Source organism: Dermacentor andersoni, chromosome 8 (assembly GCF_023375885.2).
Source record: "Dermacentor andersoni chromosome 8, qqDerAnde1_hic_scaffold, whole genome shotgun sequence".
NCBI classification, from domain to species: domain Eukaryota; kingdom Metazoa; phylum Arthropoda; class Arachnida; order Ixodida; family Ixodidae; genus Dermacentor; species Dermacentor andersoni.
Genome location: NC_092821.1, coordinates 5,760,587 through 5,783,054, shown reverse-complemented (window position 1 = coordinate 5,783,054; position 22,468 = coordinate 5,760,587).

The window sequence follows — 22,468 nt, the reverse complement described above, 5'->3', positions numbered from 1 at the left end:
TGCCTCCTTTGTGAATCGGAAGGACCTTAGCACGGAGCCAGTCCATCGGCAGGGTGGCTGTTTGAAGTGATGCTACGAAAATTGCATGCAAGAAAGGAGTTATCTGTTCTGCGTAACGCCGCAGAAAAGCATTGGAGAGATTGTCAGGACCTGAAGATTTTTTAACATCAATCTGAAGCAATAAATTAAGTATTCCTTCTTGGGTTATGACTACTTCAGACATTGATAACGGAGGATCCGTCACAGTATCGCTTTCTCTAAGTGTAGGGGTACGTGTAAAAACGGACTGAAAGTATCTGTTGAATGTGTTGGTGACAGTGTGAGCTTCATCAGTTATGATTCCATTTACATCGATTTGAGTCACTTGGTTCTCAGGCCTGGACAAGTAGCGCCAAAACTTCTGTGGGTGTTGCGTCATAAAATTTATTAGTGTTGTTGAAAAAAATACATCCCTTGCCTTCCGTAAAGCAGTTTTTAGCTCACCAGAAAGCCGGCGAATATCTTCAGGATTACGTTTTTTCTTCCGCATCCTTTGCAGTTTTCTTTTTAGGTGGATCACACTACGCGTAATCCATGGGTTTCTGCGTTTTATTCGTTTCAGTCGCGTGGGAACGAACGTTTCCTCACAATGTGTTATTATGTCTTTTAGTTTAAGCCATAGATTATTCACTGTACAATAATGTTCAATGGAAAAGGTTTCCAACGCTACTTCAAGGTAGTCGATGATGCTGACGTCGTCAGCTCTATTGTAGTTTTTAACAGCTACACGTGATTCTGGAACTTGTCCGCTAGCGCCGATAGTAACTGTTAGCAGCAGCAGTTTATGATCTGATATTCCCTCTTCGAGTGTGATGTCGGCTGTCAGATGATTAGAGACAAATGCAAGGTCTAGTATTGAAAATGTTTGCCCTTGAATGCGCGTTGGCTCTGTGACAAGCTGAGATAACGAAAAACTAAACGCCATGTTCAAAAGCAGTTCAGAACTACTAACATCTCTGCTGCCGGCTGTCAACGTACTCCAATCAATAGTGGCTAGATTAAAATCACCAGTAAGAATTAACTTAGTACGATCTTTCAACCTGCCACAAAGGAAGTCGTGAATTTTCATTATGTAGTCGTCGGACGCGTTTGGCTTCCTATATATACCGCCTATGAGCACAGGTGAATCGTGGACATATACAGTGCACCACAGACTTTCATGATCTGGAATACCTTGCTCTTTACGAAAAGATAAGCCCTGCCGTACTGCTATAGCGACTCCGCCCCCGCGACTGTCGCGGTCGGAGCGAAGAAGAAAATAAAAAGGAGGAACTATTTCTGAATCATGAATATCAGCATGCAGCCATGTTTCCGTTATGACGACAATGTCAGGAGAGTAAATTAACAAGATATGTTCTAATTGTTGAGTTTTATTAACAATGCTCCTTGCATTAAAACATACTAAAGAAAGTGAATTTGCAACTGCTCGTCATGCGTTGTCAGCAATGGACTTCCCGGTGTCGTCGCAACATAGGCTGTTCAAAGGTAGCCTGCATTTCTGTAGTTCATTCCACATATATAGTTGATCGTTCACTTTAAGCTTATCAAAAAGAAGTGCTACCTTATCACCAGCGTCACGTTCTGCTTTGGAGGACTGCCAAAGTTTCCTGCGTATGTCACGTACTGAGGCCGAGAAGTCTTCAGATATAGATATCGAGCAATTTTTCAGCTTTTTGCAGTTACGAAGAACAGTCATTTTTTCTGTGAAATTGTAAAACCTTACAATTACAGGCCTTGTGTTCTTCTTTTTCCCAATACGGTGTACACGCTCGACTGATCTCGTTTCTACACCGAGTTTGTCTTTGAATACACCGTTGACTACCGCTTGTTCCAGATCTTTACTAGTTTCATCGCTTTTTTCTTCTAACCCATAAATAATAATGTTATTCCTACGGCTTCTGTTTTCCATGTCGTCTATTTTTTTGCTCAGGCTCTGGATATCTTTGCTCATTGCAGTGATGTGCTGTTCGCACTGCTCCAGCTTTTCACGATATTGTTTAAGCGATGTAAGTGTAAATTCAATTTCTGTCAGTCTAGATTGAACGCCTTGCAATTCTTCTTCTAAAGTGTGCTGCGAGGTTTGAATTTCCGTAACCCTTTTTAAGATCTCATCGAGCGTATTTGGGCCTGGATTTTCCTCGATGTCACCACTAAGCAGCAACAGTGAACGAACAACGCGGAAGCACTCGTAAACACAACACAAAATACATTCAGGGCCCGGTAGCACCACAAAACCAATAGCATCACTTTTGCAACACTTAGAAAAAGGACATTTCTTTCTAACCTGTACAAGAAGAAGAAAGTGTTTTTCATGGCGTCCTTCACGGTGCCACCAAGCCCACTGAAGAGGGCCTGCGCTTGCTGCGGCCTTTTGTACGCTTCGTCCGATGTCGCTGCTGTCACTGGTTGGCCGAAGGGACGGCGCAGGTGCGGCGTGGCGATCGTGCTCGATGCTTGATCCACGTGCGGCAAGGTTGGCGTTGTCAGCCGTGTTGATAGCCCAGTGGGGTGCTGTTCATGATGATGCAGGATAGCCAGCGTTCCGGAATCATGGTGTCGAACAACCGAAGACCGGTCGCAGTTCCGAGTGGTCCCCGTCAGTCCGAGCAGCGTCTGTACAAGAAGAAGAAAGTGGTTTTTCATGGCGTCCTTCACGGTGCCACCAAGCCGCCAAGCCCACAATGTTGAATTCCCTAGAAGTGCAGGATCCGTACTTATTGAAAAACTCTGAAGGACTTGTGAATTGTCTGGCATTAGATTGTACAAGCTGCAGCTGGGGATTCAGAATAGATGTTCAAGTTCTTTACTATTCCTTACCGCATGGGCCCCTAATGTGCAGTGTTAAAGATTGCATAACAAATGAGAATGATGAGGTGTCATTCCGCAATAGGTGCGGCATGGCCGTTGAATCCTTTCTTGAACTTCTGCATTTTTATTTAGCGAATACACATGTAGGGTTCTGTGGTGAAACGTATATACAGGCAAGGGGTGTGTGCATGGGGTCAAAGGTAGCTCCCATCCTAAGTAGCATTTTTTTGGGAAGCATAGACAGGGAGTTGGCCAAAGATTTAGAAGGTGTAGTAAGTAAGGTATACAGATATATCGATGACTACTTGATTTTAGGCTATCCTGTAGACAAGGGTGCTTTCAGGAATAGGGTTGTAGAAGCCTTCAATTCTTTGGGCAAGGGCTTAACATTTACTTCGGAAGTACCGGTAGATAATAAGCTACAGTTTCTTGATGTCAAGTTAACATTCCTACCGGAACATGTGTGTTGGTCATTCTCACCCCGAGCTGGAAAACCGCTAATGAAGTAGGCCTCAAACCATTCCAGGCTTGTGAAGCATGGGATAGTGATTTCGTGTTTCCGGTCAGCGTTGTTGAAGTCATGTCACCACACTGCAAAGATTGCATTCTTTGAGCAAGTTGATAGGTTGAGAAAGGCTGGGTACCCGCTCGATGTCATGCTGGCGTCGTGCGCTAGACTAATGAAAGCACTTCAAAAGGATAAAGGACAATGCACAAAGAATCAAAGGCAGAAGGATGTAGCTTCCAAGGTTTCAGTGATTCCGTATGTGCACGGCCTTTCACACAGACATAAAAAGGTGCCTGGTAGTTATGAAGTAAAAGTGGTATTTTTGGCAAACAACAACATAGGTAGTTTGTGTTCCAAGGTTAAAAAGAAGTTCGAAAGTAAGGATGATGTAAAGAAAGAATGTAGTGTTAAGCATCCGCGCAAGAACCGATTTGTTGATTGCGTGAAGAACGTTGTTTACCAGATTCCTATGACGTGTGGTCACGTGTACGTAGGGCAGACTGGGAGATGCATTACCACGAGGTTAAGGGAGCACTTGTCTAGTCTGAAAGGTCGCCCTAGTACGCATTTGGCAATGCATTGCCAAGAACATGATTGCTCGCCTTGTCTTACTAGCACAGACATATTGTATAGGCATAGGAATCAAACCGCTAGGGAAATCGTGGAAGCACACTGGATTGAAAAACAAGAAGAAAAATGCATCAGCCATCCTTTTGTTTCATTGTTAGATAAAGAAAATTCTCTTCTATCATCACATCTTTAACGCATCTTATTGTAAGTGGTTGTTTTATGCACCTTGCTGTTTTTAGTATGACCGGGTGGCTTTTGTTCACGTATTTTTATCACAAGTGTTGTATGTAATATTGACGTTGCTCTTTTGAATTGATCGCGCAGATCTGCGGGTGTCATATGCGCTATAGGCGTGCTCTGTTGACTAGATCGCGCAGATCTGTGGGTATTTAAGCAGGTAGTTCTTCAAACATAAAGCCAGTTGTTAGAAAGCGCTCATCCTTGTGTTGCCCCTATTCTTCGTCCCTGTTTCGTTGCGCACAAAAAGTTTTAAGACTAATCTTTGCGATACCGCCCCTCGAGGGAATCTTTGCCTCTCGGCTATTTATACCAACATACGCAGCCTGATTTCAAAAAGCGACCTTGTGTCCAACCTCGTGTCTTCAACGGGCAGCAACCTGCTCATCTTAACAGAGACCTGGCTGACTGATAATATAAGCGACGCTGAAGTTCTTTGCAACCTACCAAACTAATTTTTTCCGTTCTGATCGCGCAATCTCTCGAGGGGGTGGCGTCCTTATTGCTACAAGCAATCAGCGGCAGTGTTCACACATCAACATCTCACCAAACCTTGAAATATTATGGCTCTTTTGTCGCGCCACACCAGCATCTATATTAATTGGCGTTTGTTATAGACCCCCTCATAATGGCCTTGAATTGCCCCGTAAACTCAACAACATTTTAAACGAACTTAACGCTAGACACCCTAAGGCACACATCCTTCTTTAGGGGGATTTCAACTATCCTGGCACAAATTCGTGTGCCCCTCATCAACCTAATTTTAGACAACATGAATCCCGTAAATTTATGGATGTCTGCTTAAATTTTAACCGAGCCCAACTAGTAACCGAGCCTACACGCATCGCCGGAGATACTGCTAACATTCTTTACCTCTTACTATCTAGCCACCCCGAAAGCCTCAACGCTATTACTTATCTCCGTGAAATCAGCGATCACAAAGTCATTCATGCATGCGTTAACTTCGCACCAATAACCAAAGCAATTTGCCAAAAAAACAATTTCTCTTTACAACAAAGGAAACTATGAGGCCTTCAACGCGGAATCGGAGGTCTTTCCCATCATATCAGGAGTCATCTGACCAACAACACATCGACACAAACTGGTCAATGTTTAAACACAAAATGAATGAATTGACTAATAAATATATACCCAAATGCAGCTTCCGCGCTAACGACCACAAGACATGGTTCACCAAGACTCTGGGAAGATTAGAAAATAAAAAGAAATGCCTTTTCCGTAGAGCTAAACTGAGTGGAACAGACTGCGCATGGGAAAAATATTACGCTGCTGAAAAGGCGTATTTCGTCGGAGTAAAAACCGCTAAACGTTCCTTATATCATATCGACTTACCGAACATACTTACAGATAACCCGACTAAATTCTGGCACCTTTTAAACTCCCAATCTTCGCGTGTTGTTACCCTGACTGACGATGGTGGACGTGTTATTTCGGACGTTGAGTGCGCTAACATATTTAATTCTGCCTTCGCATCTGTATTCACTAAAGATCAAAAACCACCACCCCTCATGACAGCGAGCGACCTCACAAATGCAATGCCAGCTGTTACGTTCCCAGAAACCGGCATATCCCTTCCTATATATAAGTTAAAACTTTCACCTATCGACATTGAAGAAATCAACACAAAGGTCTTGAAAAACACTCGCCATACGTCTGTCAAGTTTTTATGCTTGCTTTTCTCGCAGTCTATTTCTACAGGTATCATACCCCATGACTGGAAAATTGGGAAGGCCGTCCCAGTCCAATAGTGTGGTAAAAAAGATTCACCACTTAACTACCGCCCCATATCTCTTACCAGCATACCCTGCAAGCTCATGGAACAGGTCATTTACTCTTTAACAATGAAGTTTCTGGACTCAAATAATTTCTTTCATTCATCACAGCATGAATTTCGCAAAGGTTACTCCTGTGAAACTCAACTAGCCATTTTAGTTCACAACCTGCATGCCAACCTTGACGCTAACCACCAAACTGACGCAGTCTTCCTCGACATTGCTAAAGCTTTTGACAAGGTACCCCATAACCACCTATTTCTGAAACTTTCCTGCTTATACTTGCATTGTGACATACTAGCATGGATAAAAGAATTCTTGACTCACCGCTCCCAATCAGTCGTCATTAATAAACAAATGTCTAACTTATTACCAGTTTCCTCAGGGGTGCCCCAAGGATCCGTCTTAGGGCGTCTATTGTTTTTAATTTATATTAACGACTTACCTCAGAAATTAGATTGCCATATTCGGATGTTTGCTGACGATTGCGTCATTTGCAAAGCAGTTACAGACACCTTTAACCAGTAATCGCTACAAGATAACCTAAATCTGGTACAAAACTGGTGCAACGACTGGATAAGGACACTTAATATAAAGAAATGCAAATATATATATCTTTCCACCGTCCCAGTAATCCTCTCCTGGTTCCCTACACTATCTCTTACACTCCTATTGACCCTGTACAATCATATAAATATCTCGGTGTTCATCTTAGTCATGATCTTACGTGGAATAGCCATATCGTGAATATTGTTTCTTCTGCTAACCAAACGCTTGGCTTCTTAAAGCGTAATCACCACTCTACCCCCAACATGTTACGCTACTCGCATACAAATCACTAGTTCGATAAAATTTAGAATACGCATCGCCCATCTGGTCTCCGAAACAAGTATACCTTGCTGATTCACTTAAATCAGTTAAAAACAGGGCGACTAGATTCATTCATTCCGCGTACTCTTTTTATATCAGCATATCATCTCTGAAATCGCAGTCCAACCTACCTACTCTTGCACTTCGTCGCCACATTGCTAGTTTATGCTTATTTCATAAATTCCTTTATTGCGAGCTATCACAGGAATCCTACATCTGCCCTCCGCCACCACGTTTCTCTCTTCGCGCCGGACATCCACAGCAGGTATCTCGACCACGAGCACCCACGAAAACGTTTTCTTCGTCATTCTTATTCCGGACTGCTGGCGACTGGAATGGCCTTCCCCAAGAACTTGCTGCTATCACATGCCCATCTATGTTCCTTAACCAAATTACACGAGCGCTTGCATCACAATAATCATTTTTGTTCGCATAACTCCTTCAACATTTTTTCTGTATTCTATTGTTAACCTATATGTGTCCCACCCCTTATGTAATACCCTCACACGAGGGTCTTTAAGGAAATAAAGTGAAGTGAAGTGAAGTGAAGTTGTTCGTCTGCGTCGTGGGACATATTCAACTGCGGTGGATTCGGTGGGAGTCCAGCAAGGCGACGGCTCCGTCGAAGAACTTGCGGTTCAGCCTCCGTCTTCGGGTGTCGATTACCCCGCACCTTCCACCACAACTGTTACGAAGAGTTGCGAAGAGATGATTTTATTTACAGGAGATGGACGATGATCGTAGTGTGATCGCAGCGCAGCCCGGCATCTCCAACTCCTTGTTTTCTTTGTCTTCTCTTCTCTCTTCTTGTCCGCGCCTTTCGTATCCGTTACAATATGTACAAAACAAAGATAAATGATCAATAGCCTGGCAACGGAACAAGATTTCAGGATCGCGAGTGAGCTTCTACAGTCTGCGAAGAAATACGTTTACCGTGGTCAAAAACTCACAGGGGACCCTGATCATTACAACGAAATTTACGGAAGAATAAAATTGGGTTGGAGCGCATATGGCTGACATACGCAGATGTTTACTGGAAGCTTACCATTATCACTAAAAGGAAAGGTGTACAATCAGTGCGTTCTACCGGTACTCACATATGGGGCAGAAACTTGCAGACTGATAATCAAGCTTGAAAACAAGTTAAGGGCCGCACAAAGAGCGACGGAACGAAGAACGTTAGGCGTAACGTTAAGAGACAGGAAGAGAGCGGCGTGGATTAGAGAGCAAACTGTCATAGACGATATTCTAATGGACATTAAGAGAAAGAAATGGAGATGGGCAGGTTATCTAACGCGTAGGTTAGGTAGCCGGTGGACCATTAGCGTAAGAGAATGGGCGCCAAGAGAAGGCAAACGCAGCCGAGGACGGCAGAAGGCCAGGTAGGTTGATGAAACTAAGAAATTCGCTGGCGCATGTTGGAATCGGTTAGCGCAGCACAAGGGTAATTGGAGATTGGAGGCAGAAGCCTTCGTCCCGCCGTTTACTTCAAATAGGTTGTTGTTGATGATGATGATGATGATGACGATGACGATGGGAATAAGATATTCAAAGCAATGGAAACAGCATGCGAATGAAACATATAGCGTAGTCAACGGTAACAGAAGCGTCAACACCTGTAAGATAGCTATTAAGAATTGCAGTAAGTACAAGAAATAACTAAAACGCTGGTTTCTGGTTATTAATTAATATTCTAGGTAAAACATCGTATTTCTTATGGTGTTGGACTGCTGAGCACGAGGTTGCGGGATCGAATCCCGGCCACGGTGGCCGCATTTCGATGGGGGCGAAATGCGAAAACACCCGTGTACGTTTTAGGTGCACGTTAAAGAAGCCCAGGTGGTCAAAATTTCCGGAGTCCTTCACTACGGCGTGCCTCATAATCAAAAAGTGGTTTTGGCACGTAAAAACCCCATAAATAAAAAAATCGTATTTCTTCTTGTTTGAATCGGGTTAGGTTAATATGGAGGCACAAATTTAGTAGTCGAGGTTAACCGTGCTTCATTATTTGGTCACCATATGTTGTTTCTGCAAGAGATAAACCCCTTGGTGGGTTTGATCCTCATCGAGGCAGCCTCATTTCGGCGGCAAAAGAAAAAGAACGCTCGTCCACTTAGATTTAGGGACATGTTAAAGCGCATCAAGATGTATAAAATTAATCCGAGGTCCGGCACTACAGCGTGCCTCGTAATCCGATTGTTGTTTCAGCACCCACAGCCGCATAATTTAGTTAGTTTAACAATGCTGCCAGGATGCGACGTGCCATTTGAGACAATGACAATACGCAACCCTTACAGAGGTTATGAAATACGGCCCGCAACAACCCCAAAACCAAACACCTCTACTTGTGGGTTCTCTATACTACGCCAACAAACAGCAGTGGTGCACGCAAGGAAACGTTTAAAATTAACTAACCACTCTCTTGTTAGACTAAACTTTCAAGAAATGAAAGATTCCCCGTCAATACCACCGCTAATTATAGTCCATCAAAGCAAACGACACAAAGTTTCACTTACGTCGATTCGCACAGCGCGTGGGATCCGATTAATTTTCTTTCTGTTCTCCTTCCCGGCGATAGCTGCAAATGACACCAGCGGCCGCGGCAGCGGTGGCGGCGGCGAATATCATCAACGAAAACGGCCATTGAAATGAGCCCACGACAGCTTACGCTTTAAAATCGTTTTGGCCCTTGAGCCCTGGTTACTGGCTTGGTTGGCTTGTACTATTGAAGTATGTCCGGTGCCATCAGTGTTAACACTACAGGCCACGGATGTAGCTGGTTTGAACGTGCCTGGTACGTGTCCCCCCGCCCGCCTTCGCGAAACCTTTATGTACAGCAATACCTGGGTAAAACGACGTGCGACAACGTCACAAATTCGTGACTATCGGTAGTTGATCGAGAAAACCTTTATACAGGACATGACCTTATATTAAGCTCTCGGCTTTCACGATGCCAAACGATACGCCGTATTGCGTAACTCAGGATTATTTTCACCACCTTATTATTTTGACCGCACTTCGCCCTTCGAAATAACTGCCGCAGTCGGCATTCGCTCCCATGACATCGGACTTGAAAGCGCAAAAGGAAATACACTAAATGACCACGGCTGGTAGAAAGCCGGGGTCAATTTTTCGCCAAAGCTACAGAAAATGTGCTTGGGCACTCACCTAAAGGGAGATTCCAACGTAGCAGGCCCTGCACACTCTGAAGTTCAAGCGATCACAAGTGAGGGCGAAAAGGGAACCGTGGCGCGTTCTAGCTTGAAGCGCGCAAGTGGAGCTACAGCAATTTGGTCGCATACCCTAATCTATATTTTTTTTCTACTAGGGGCTGTCTGGGGACGCATATTTGATCTATAAATGTACATGTAATAACCGACAAAAATAGTTAACATGTCATTTTGTTACAAAATAAATAGACCATTGTCAAAGACCGGTGAGTAAAACAGCACTCCTTCGAATTTTAAACTTTGGATTTCTTTGCGTCCGAGGCAGATAAACAGATTCCGGTAATCGTTTTCTAAAAATGGTAAATAATAATTGTAATGTTATTGCTCTTCAAATGGAATTCAAACAAGGCTCTTGTTAATTTGCCACGTTGCTAAACTTCCCAGCACGGAGTACAGCACACATAATAAATAGTTTCGGCTGTTTCTGCATAAATGATACGCTGCGATATACACTGCTCTTTACTGCAAATGTACTTCCGCTGATACAGTTGGAATAATTGCATTTCGTTCATAGCAAAATACTGTGTTTAGTACCTAGCATCTGGCAGAACCAGCCCACACAAGGACACCTTTGAAAAAAGTGCACACTCAAAACAGTGTTGGGTGTGTGTGTGCTTTTGGGTCATGGAGCGTTTTGTGCACTGGTCTTAGTCATACATGGATCACAAACTCACCGACACTTCCGCCGTAGTAATTGAGGCTATTCTTTTTTCTCACTAGGGCCTCCAAGGCGCCCCTCAAATTTGTTCGTCCCTTTAGAGTCTATTGTCGCTGGACGCAAACGTCAACAGTGAATGTGTCACCGCTATTCACAGCGACGTTACACTAGGCATTCAGAAACCTGAATTGCGAAGAATTGGGGATAAGAGTTATCGGAGAATACCTCAGTAAATTGCGATTCGCTGATGATATTGCCTTGCTTAGTAACTTAGTAGACCAATTGCAGTGCATGCTCACTGACCTGGAGAGGCAAAGCAGAAGAGTGTGTTTAAAAATTAATCTGCTGAAAACTAAAATAATGTTTAACAGTCTGGGAAGAGAACAGCAATTTAAAATAGGTAGCAAGGCACTGGAAGTGGTAAGGTAATACATCTACTTAGGGTAGGTAGTGACCGCGGATGCGGATCATGAGACGGAAATAATAAGAAGAATAAGAATGGGCTTGGGTGTGTTTGGCAGGCATTCTCACATCATGAACCGCAGGTTGTCATTATTCCTCAAGAGAAAAGGGCACTACAGCTGTGTCTTACCAGTACGTACGTACGGGGCAGAAACCTGGAAGCTTACGAAAAGGGCTCCAGTTAAATTGAGGACGAGGCAAAAAGCCATGGATAGAAGAAGGTTGGGTGTAACGTTAAGGGATAAGAAAAGAACGGATTACGTGAGGGAACAAACGCGAGTGATTTACATCTTAGTTGAAATCAAGAAAAAGAAATGGGTATGGGCAGGACATGTGATGAGAAGGGAAGATAACCGATGGTCAATAAGGGTTACGGACTGGATTCCAAGGGAACGGCAGCGTAGCAGGGGTGGCAGAAAGTTAGGTGGACGAATGTAATTAGGAAGTTGGCAGGGATAACATGGCCACAATTAGCACTTGACCGGGGTAGTTGGTGAAGTGTGGGATAGTCCTTTGTGCTGCAGTGGGCGTAAGCAGGCTGATGATGATAATATTTGCGAACCACACTAGGCCTCTCTTGCTGGCTGCCACATGCTGCTCGTATGACGTCGCCGAATAGCTCGCTCTCGGGTGCGGAACGGCGGCGCTATTTGGGAGCGATGGCTTGCACTACTTCACCCGAAGCAGTAGGGGAAGCGGCTTCGCGTGCGGGTTGCTGCTGAAGACGACGAGCAGGCGGTGACGTGGAGCGTCGTGACGATAGGTGGCGCCTCACGCTGCGCATATGCTTTGCGCCGCCTGACAACCACATGATGGGTCGCATCGAAGGGGAGTCTGGGTACCCTAAAAACGATGCAGAAAGCCGGCTTCCGTCTTTTCATTCATATAGCTCGTCGAGTTCGAAGGTGCTTTACATTCCAGAGCTCCTCATACGGGGCATCCTTGAGCCAGAAGGTACGCTCGAACACGGCCTCGTAAGTTTCTCTGAGTTCCCATAGGGTACGTTGGTTTTGCTGGATTTGTTTTAAAGCAAAGTTCTTTTCCGTTACCGTAAGTCCTGCGTGGCTGAATACGCAAAGCAACCACAGCGGAGGACGGGCGCCACATCACCGCCGCTGGGTCTGTTTGCTACCACCACATGGCGCTCCCCTCCGCGCATCCGCGGAAGGGGCGGCCGTGCGGAGGAATGAAAAAATACAGAATAACGCAAACTCGTGTTTCGACTCTGCAGCGGAGGACGTACGCGACGTCACCGCCGCTAGGTATCTTGCACCACCACCAAGCGGCGCTCACCTCTCCGCCGCATCCACGACAGCGGCGGTACCGGTCACTCGGCGGAATAAAAAAACAACAGAAAAACACAAACGCGCGTTCCCACTTTTTATTCACTCTCGAAAAGCTTCTTTGTATATAGATTTTGCTGAATTGCTTTCTTACACGCAGTAAAATGTCTTTGTCCGCTTAAAAATGATTTCTGATTGCAAGGTACACAAAACTTGTTAGCCTCGTTTTGTCTTTTTGTAAGATGCCGTGTATGTAAGACACGGCATCTATTAACCCTAGATGTCATATAGATGCCCATGACAAGTTCGAGAAACTTAGAAAACCGTGCACCGATTTGCAATGCAGGTGGAGAGAGCCAAAGAGCCTATTGCAGTATCTGATTCCTTTATGGAGACGACTGAGGAGCCTTCGTCTGAGATGTCCTACGCCCCTCCGCTGCAATCCAGTGACGTCCATCTGCCAGGAGCATTGATAGACGAGGAGCAGGACGGTGCTATCAGTGAGTCCAGTGACTTTCTTCGATACCGTTGCGGATCAATCAACCTGAGCCAACACTTACGTCAGGCACCAAGGACGCGATTGGTTACAAATAAACGCACGGGAAATGAAAGAAAAAATGAAAGAAAAGAAAGAAAAGTTGCTAGTGGCAATTTGAACGCACTTCCGTTACTCTAATTTCTGCGCTTCAGACTTAAAGTTCTTGCCACCTTCACGATATCATTTCCTGGGTTGTCGTTCACGATTCATTAATGATGAATAACCAGAAAACGTTAAAATGAAATAGTTCTGACCTTACTCTACTTCAAAAAAACCGGAGCACTATGTATGAGTGTTGTCCTTCTTGGCCCATGAAATTAAATATAAACAAGTGGAAGGCCATGCAATTAAATCACACTAACATAATGCACCTTACCTATCTCGTAAAAATAATCAGCTACTTGAATCATCAACGTTCTATAAGCACACTTAGGCATTTACATAACCAGCAACTTGTCTTGAAATAAACACAAGGAACACAATAAGTCCACGAAGATTTGAGCCTAATTGCACTTAGGCTTACCTGTGCAGAAACCTTTTCACATTGCCATCTTTCCCAATACTGCTATTGACTCTACGCTCACCTGAAGCTTGCCTTAGCTTTGTAATACCCCTACCATCCCACATTACCCTCGAACATCGACGCGATACAAAACCACGCGGCACCGTTTTATCTCGTCTAACGACGATTGAACATCTAGTGTCGACGCGGCTTTCTTAACTTGCTACTCGCTGGAGACAACCACAGGAGCTAGATAACCCATACTTGTTTCTCTTGCGGGTTCATCCCGCACCGCTTATATTTGCCCGTCTCAATCACCCTCACAACGTCAGCATAGCAAGTAACACGGTGACGCATTCACTCTCATTTTCAGCGATGATTGCAATAGACAACAGAGAGAGAGAGGTAGAATTAAAACTTTATTGCGTCCTTCATGGTGTCCAGGGGTGGTGGGGGTAAGAAGCCTAACCCCCAATCTCTCCCTTCCTCAGACGGCGGCTAGTCCTTGCTCTCTGGCGGCGTCTTTGGCCGTACGGACAGCGCAGAGCTGTCCTTCTCGGTCTAAGCTGAGCAGCAAAGTCTCCCGCTTCTGGGCCGTAGTTGTGAGGCGTGTAGTGTTAATGCGGAGGGTGTTGCTTTGGGTCATTGTCAGATAATGTGGTCGAGAGGGGGGAGTATGCATTGGGGTAAACGCAGTTGTATAGCACAGGGTTTGCGAAAGTTCGTGTCTGAAGTAGTCGCCAAATAGTGGATTGAGATTTATTCCTGTGTTTTTTGTGCTCGGGGGTAGCGTAACTCCTCTCTGCTGTAGTGGCGGAGGCTTTCTCGCAACGTGACCATTCGGTCCCACGCGTGACAGCGATGCAGAACAGAGGGCTCCTCAATATCGGAAGACGCAGGAGAAGGATGATGAGCGCGGTGTGCAAGTGCTCGGGTGGCATCGCGGGCAGCTTCACTTCCAGCCTGATCCGAGTGTGCAGCGGCCGAGATGATCTGGACGTGGCGTTGCCTAGAGGGAGCAGTGCCGGGGAGTGTCTTCTGCGCTTGGGGCGCTATAAGTCCCCTTCGGCAGTTCCGAATGGCCGTTTTTGAATCGATGATGATGGACTGTACATTGGTAGAGGCGTAGACCAAAGCGATGGCCGTTTTTCTCCCTCTTCGGGTTGAGTGGAGAGTATTGATGCGGTCGCGGCGAGGCGGCACTGTGAGCCCTCGACTACGACGACGGCCATGGCGTTCTGGTTGGGGTATTCCAGTGTGTCGACGTGGGCTACGTCAGCGGCTTTGTCGTAGCGCTTCTGCAGTCCTTTAGCTTTGGGTGTCAGCGGCTTTGTCGTAGCGCTTCTGCAGTCGTTTAGCTTTGGGTGCACGCCGCTCTGATAGTGTTCAGGACGCATATTGCGAGATATAGATGGCATAACTAGCTTAAGTAAAACTCTTGCTTGGGCTAGTTGGTTCATGCTTGAAGTAGGTAATGGCAAGGCGCAGAAGACCAGGACTTAGGAAGAAGAACACAAACGACAAGACGGGCGCCACTCACAACTAAGTTTATTTTCGCAACAAGCCTGCCTTATGTAGGTCATTCACGCCGAGTCACGCACAAACCTTTAGAAGGAAAAAAAGAAACAGCAATCTATCGACCATTCAGGAATGTTATCTGCGCAGCTATCGATAGAGCAAACAAGAACCACACGTGGATCAGCACAGGAGCCAACTGATCTAGCACAGCCTTTTTCAACGCCAACGGGGCCAAAAAACCAGACATAAAAAGTACCGTCTACACTTCACTACCAACCAATCTAACCACAACATAACACACTTCAAACGCCTAAGACCCAGTCAGTGATAAAACCCGCACGACGATGGGAATAATGACCAACGAATAACACGGAAATAACATGAAAAATGCGTCTAAGAACAGTGTCTGCGTCAAAACTAAAATCTCTAATAGTCACTCACCTAAAAATTGATAGAACATGTAACCGCGCGAAAAAAGAACCACGCGCCTTTTGTTTTTTTTTTGTTTTTTTTTTGACGCAGACGCTGTTCTTAGACCATTATCGTTCATCATCACTTCTGTCCATTTCATTGTTTGTCGCGTGGTTCTTTGCTGAATCATAATATCTTGAGCAGAAACTTTAGCGCGGATGCCAAACATGGTATTGGGGAACAGATCGTTGTCGTTTATTTGTTTGTGTGAGCATCTGAGGATGGCGTGTACGAGGGCCTTTCAGACAGATGAAGTAGGGAAGATAGGGGGGAAGTTTTCGAGTAGGAGGCGCTTGCCTAGTTTGGGAATCATAATGAATTTGGCGTCTTTCCATTATGACGGGAGGTGTCCAGTTTGCCATTATGCGTTATAATTAGCTGCGGGGGCTAGAATAGAATTTTCATCTAAGGTTGCGAAGCATTTTATTACTTTTTATTAACGACGAGCAAATTACGGGTAAAGCGCTTCACTTAGAAAAGATTCTCAGGTCGAGCATCTGCGGCATGTGACGCTGTAGGAAATCCGGCTGCCTACGTCCAGGCGTTCTTCATTACAATGGCCCCATCGGCAGAAGGAGCAATCCTGGTGACTTAGCCAGAAGATGAAGCCCCTGAATCATGACAGGGCTTGAGCCGCTGGACATGGACGCGGCTACGATGACGCATGTCAGACGGTGGTGTGAGTGGCTCTATCAGGTACTTGATGGGAGAAGTTCACTGCAGAGCGCGGTATGGTCCACTCTATTTACGAAGAAGTTTTGAAGCGATTGCTGGCGTCCGCGTAGGTACGGACAACCAAACGACGGTTTCCGGGAGAAAAAATGAAAGGCAGAAGGATTTGGCTTTCGAGGTTACAGCGATTCCGTATGTTCACCGCCTTTCACATAGACCTAAACAGGTGGCTGGGAGTTACGAAGTAAAAGTGGTGTTTTCGGCAAAAAACAAAATAGGTAGTATGTGTTCTAAGGTTGAAAATAAGTTCGAAAGAAAGACTGATGCAAAGAACGAATGTAGCGTTAGACATCCGAGTAAGAACCAATTTGTTAATTGCGTGAAAAACATTGTTTATCAGATTCCTATGACGTGTGGTCAGGTATACGTAGGGCAGACTTCGAGATGCATCAACACGACACTAAGGGAACACTTATCTAGTCTGAAAGGTCGCCCTGGTACGCATTTGGCTATGAATTGTCAAGAACACGATTACTCACCGTGTTTTAGTAGCACCATAATGTTGTATTGGTATAAGAATCAAACCACGAGAGAAATTGTGGAAGCGCACTGGATTGAAAAACAAAAGGAAAAACGCATCAGCCATCGTTCTGTTTCATTGCTGGATAAAGAAAATTCGCTGTTGTCATCATATCTACAACGTATTTTCATCGTAAGTGTTTGTTACATGCGTCTTGATGTTTTTATGCCGACCGGGTGGCTTTGGTCCACGGCATTTCATCTCAAGAGTTATATGCGCTATAGGCGTGCTCTCTTTGACTAGATCGCGCAGATCTGTGGGTACTTAAGCCGGAAGTTCTTCGAAAATAAAACCAGTTGTTAGAAAGCGCTCGTCCTTGTGTTGCCCCTCTTCTTTGTCCCTGTCTGTTTGCGCACAAAAAGTTTTTAAATAATGAATCTGTTCCAACTAGGCCGACTCGCTGTTGTGCTACAAATATTAAGCAATATTAAGCATGTTGTTCAAGGAATCCTTAAAGCGCGTTGTATTCGTGATAGCTCTAGCTGCTTGCGGCAGCTGATTCCATTTGGAGGTGGTTCTTGGTAAAAATACATGTGAATAGGTTACAGTTCTACAACGAGGAACATCTACTTTCTGGAGGTGGTCAATTCTAGATGAAATGAAAGGAGGGGATTTAATGAACTGATTGCGGAGATGATTGTTGTGATAGTAAATTTTATGAAAAAGAGCAAGCCGGGCTATTTTACGCCTTGTTGTAAGTTCTGGAAGGTTAAGTAGTGATTTCATCATGGTAACAATGGCTGTGTAGTCATAATTGGATAAGATGAAGTGAACGGAACGATTCTGCACTCTTTCATGTTCGTTTATCAGTGTAGTACCACCGGGATCCCAGATAGATGATGCGTATTCAAGTGACGGACGAATGTAAGTTATGTAGAGAAGCTTTGTAAGTGATGGGGCTGCCATATACAAGTTTCTTCGAAAGTACCCAAGTGATCGGTTAGCTTTGGTGACGATGTGCCTCACATGATGGTTCCATGATAGGTTACTACAAATGTTAACACCGAGATATTTGTAGGATGAAACAGACACAAGAGGCGTATTATCAAGATGATAGTGTGGTGATGCTCATAAGGTGCGAGATACGCGCATTGATTTGCATTTCGAAATGTTCAGTTCCATGTTCCACGTTTGACATCAGGAATGTATGGTATTTAAGTCGCTGAGAAGTAAGGCAACATCGTCTTGGTTAGTTATTTTCTCATAAATTAAGTTACACAGTCATCCGCAAATCGGCAAATCTTTGATGAAATCTTATCGGGTAAGGCATTCATGAAAATTAAAAAAGTAAGGGTCCCAGTACAGACCCCTGGGGAACTCCCGATAGCACTGGCTTGACTGAAAAATCAACATTATTTGCGGAAACAAACTGAGTACTGTTAAAAAGGAAAGCTCGAATCCAGTTTAGAACATTATAATCTATATTTAACTGGCCGAGCTTAAGAAGTAAATGATGACTAACCATGTCAGATGCTTTGGAGTAATCTAAAAAAGAATAGTCTATTGTAAATCCAGAATGAAGTAAATGATGCAGGTCGTTAGCAAAGACTAGAAGCTGTGTTTCACAAGAAAAATTCTTGCGGAAGCCATGCTGTAAGGGTGTAAAAAACCGGTACGTTTAAAAAAAATTGACAGGGTGGGTGAAGATAATGTGTTCAAAAACTTTACATGGAACAGATGTGAGTGAAATTGGACAGAAACTTGATGGATTGTGTGTTACTCCAGACTTGTGAACTGGCTCAACCTTACCTATCAGTCAGTCTTACGGATGACTAGATAGCTGCAGGTACTGTGAAAAAATGCATGCCAGAATGATAGAGGAGTATTCAATAGTATTTTTCAAGAATTTTGTACTGATGCTGTCGACGCCACATGATGATGAGTTTTTCAGTTTCTTAATGACTGTACCAATAACCTCAGAAGTAATAAAGATGGCGTCCATGGGTAAGTAATGACGTAATGGCAAGGTGTGTTGTACATTGGTAAGTATTCGGCGATAAAAGCCTTTACAAATGTATCATTTAAGACAGACGCGCATTCTATCTCAGGCATTTGATGTCCTTCCGTTGTTAGCAAAGCTATTGCATTGCGCTCATTGCCCCGTATGACACTTCGAAATTGTCTAGAGTTGTTTTTTAGAATATATATCACTCCACACTGGCACGTCGCTGCTGTCAATAAAAAAAATCTTCACAGGCGATTACGATACCTCCTAAGGCGACATTTGACGCAGCATTCGATGTGTTTTAACGCGAGAGCGTTAACGACCCCGTGTCGCAGAAAATCCGGCATCGGCTTCCAGAGTCCGACGTCGTTTCGGCAAAGATATTTTCTAACCATTCATACCAAAGCCCTCCATGTGCCGCAAGTAATTTGCTGAACCAATTGAATTTCGCAAGCTACAATACTTGGAAATATCGTAAACTGCGACCTACACACCATACAGGCATGATAGCGTCGGATTGTAATTTTATTATACGAGAAAACATAATTATGTTACCCCAAACTCAAAGAAACGCCTTTTCCAGCGTTTCTACAAATCATAGACCGTCCGCCGCGTCTGCCATTTGCGCGCTCCGGCGCGAGGGTGTCTGGCGGCCACGGAGCGGCCCGCCTGCTTCCTTGCAATACGTGCAGCTGCCACTCGTCTCCGCCGCATCGCGGTCCATGCAAGAGGCCGCGTTTCTACCAGAATGCCTGCCTTCGTGCATAGCGTTTGCGGCCAGCGCTTCCCGGTAAACACTAAGATTACATACGCTCCTGTTTGCGGGAAGCTTCAGATGTAGTCAGGGGTCTTGAACGCTAGCGCGTTCCACTTTTAAAGTCGAAATTTAAGCATCTTACAATTTTTTCATTTCGCTATATATTCAGTGGTTAGCGCGGACAAGCTGTCTCTTGAGGCACGTTTTGAACGGAGCGAAGTGCGGCGTGACGGCCTCGCTAATCGGCAGATCGCGAGAGGTAGCACGTGCGTGACGCGTGGGCACGATTCCCAGCAGCAGCCGCAGACAGACCTCCCAGACGAGGCGCGCTACACTGTATGATGCAAACTAAGCTTGTGTGGTGCGAGTGCGTAATGAACATCACCGCCGTTTGCCCACTAACTGACGTGAAAGAAACGATATGCGCTGTTGTGCGGCGTATCGAGTGCGGCGATATGCGCTGTTGTGCGGCGTATCGAAGTCGCGCGGTGCATGCCTGCACAAACTGCGTGGTGGTGGTGGTAAAAACTTTAATTCGTCAACAGAAAATGATTTATGAGTTTAGATGTGGGAAGTCATGATGGCTTCGTGAGGTGGCCGTCAGACCGTGTCTTACGGCGACTTCTAAAGCCCAGGTCACGGCCCGCAGTTGAACCGCGGGTTCTGAGCTGGTCACCGCAGCCTCCCACTGCTCTCGGTTGGATAGCTGCCATTCGGCTCTAGGTTTGAGCTCAGGGCATCCGTGTAAGATGTGTGCTAAATCGGCTTTGTCGGCCTCGCATAGCGTACATTCGGGGGAGTGTGTCCCTGGGTAGACTATGGATAGTTTGTACGGGTTGGGGAAGGTGTGTGTTTGGAGTTGCCTCCACGTCGCCTGCTGGTTTTTGGTTAAGGAATTGTCAGGGGGTGGGTATTCGAGTCTTTCGTTTTTATAGTATTGCGTAATTTCGTGGTAGGTTATCATGCGCTCTTTTGCTCCTCGCAGGATCGGTTGGCTCACTGCCCGGTTGACGAGTCCTCGGGCGAAATTGTGAGCCGCTTCGTTCCCGGGATGGGACGAGTGCGCAGGGATCCAGATGATTTTGATCTGGCGGGGCGTGAAATGTACTTTCTTTAGAATTTGTAGCGCCGGTTCGTGGGTTCTGCCTTTGGCAAAATTACGCACTGCCGTCTTGGAGTCGCAGAAAATTATTCTGGCTGCGGTATTTGTGATAGCTATTGCTATCGCGGCTTCTTCCGCTTCTTCCGCGTGCCTTCCAAAAATGGTGACCGCGGTGATTGGTTTGAGGTCGTTTCCTACTACCCCTGCGGAGAAAGCGTCGCGTTCTCCGAGTTCGGCTACGTCTACGTATACCGCCTCCTCGTGGTTTGCATAGTGTTTCTGGAGTGCTTTGGCCCGGGCCTGTCTCCGTTTGCTGTGATACTCCGGATGCATGTTCTTTGGGATTGGGTCAACCCTGAGGCGATTGAAGATGTCTCTGGGTATGGGCCCGACGTTTGTTTGAGTGCTGTGGTACGGGATGCTTAGTTTCCTTAGGATGTGTCTTCCCGCAGGTGTCTTGGTTAATCTTCCGTATTGGGCTGTTCTGTGTGCTTCAACTAGTTCGTCCAGCGTGTTGTGGACGCCCATTTTCAGAAGTCTCTCGGTGGATGTGTATCTCGGCAGGTGGAGCGCCGCCTTGTAGGTTTGTCTTATCAGGCAGTTTACCTTTTCCTTCTCCGCTTTATACAGGTTGAGATATGGGAGGGAGTACACGAAACGGCTGAGCACGAAAGCCTGGATTAGACGCCTAAGATCCACTTCCTTCATCCCAAAGTGTTTGTTGGCGATGCGTCGGATCAAACGGTTGGTTTGGTTCACGCATGCCGTAAGTTTGCTGATAGTCACTGTGTTTTTGCCGTTGTTTTGTAGGTGCATACCTAGTACCCGGATCGTTTGGACCTAGGGAACTAGGGTGCCGTCCACGTATACTTCTATAGGGACTGAGGTTTTTGTATGGCCTCGTGGATTATATCTCATGACTAGAAGTTCAGATTTTTGCGGGGAGCACGATAATCCTATCTTTCTGGCGTGTTCCGAGACTACGTCTGCTCCAGTTTGCAGTAGGTGCTCGATCGCTCCGTCGTTCCCTTTGGTTACCCAGAGTGTAATGTCGTCTGCGTATAGGGAATGCGATAGGTTTGGTATTCCTTCGAGCAGCTGTGCCATGGATATGAGCGCGACATTGAAAAGGAGGGGTGAGAGTACCGATCCTTGCGGCGTTCCTCTGCTTCCCAGTGTGAAAGGGTCGGATGTGAGTGACCCGAAGTGTATTTCCGCCGTCCTAGCGGATAGGAAGGCTTTGACGTAGGTGTGGGCTCGCTCGCCTACTCCTAGATTTGAAAGGGCTTCCGTGATAGCCTCGTGCTTGATTTTGTCGAATGCTTTGGTTAAATCCAGAGCTAGGATTGCTTTGGTTCGTTTGCTGTGAATAGGGTTAATGACCTCCTCCGATAGTCTAAGCATGAGGTATTGTGTGGAGAGGTGTTGTCTAAAGCCCAACATTGTGCTGGGGAAGAGTTCGTGCTTGTCCATGTGTTCTTGCAGGCGACCTAGAATCACGTGTTCTAGCAATTTGCCCAGGCATGAAGTGAGGGAGATAGGTCTCAAATTTTGTATTTGTAGGCTCTTCCCTGGTTTCGGTATGAAGGTTATCTTTGCGTGTTTCCACGCTGCCGGCAGCTTGCCCTTTTCCCAGCATTGGTTGAAGAGTTGTGTGATAGCTTTGATTGATTCCTCATCCAGGTTTCTCAAGGTTCGGTTTGTGATTCCGTCCGCTCCCGGGGCAGAGGATGTGCGGAGTTTGTGTAGCGCCGCCCTCACCTCCGCCGTCGTTATTTCCTCGTCCATTCCTGGATTCGGAGGTCCTTTGTATTCGGGAAGCGTTTCCTTGTCGGAGGTATCTACATATCTACTCCTGAGTTCGTCGAGGAGTTCGTCGTCTTGAAGGGGGTGTTCGTGTATAATGCGGCTGATGTTCTTGTTAT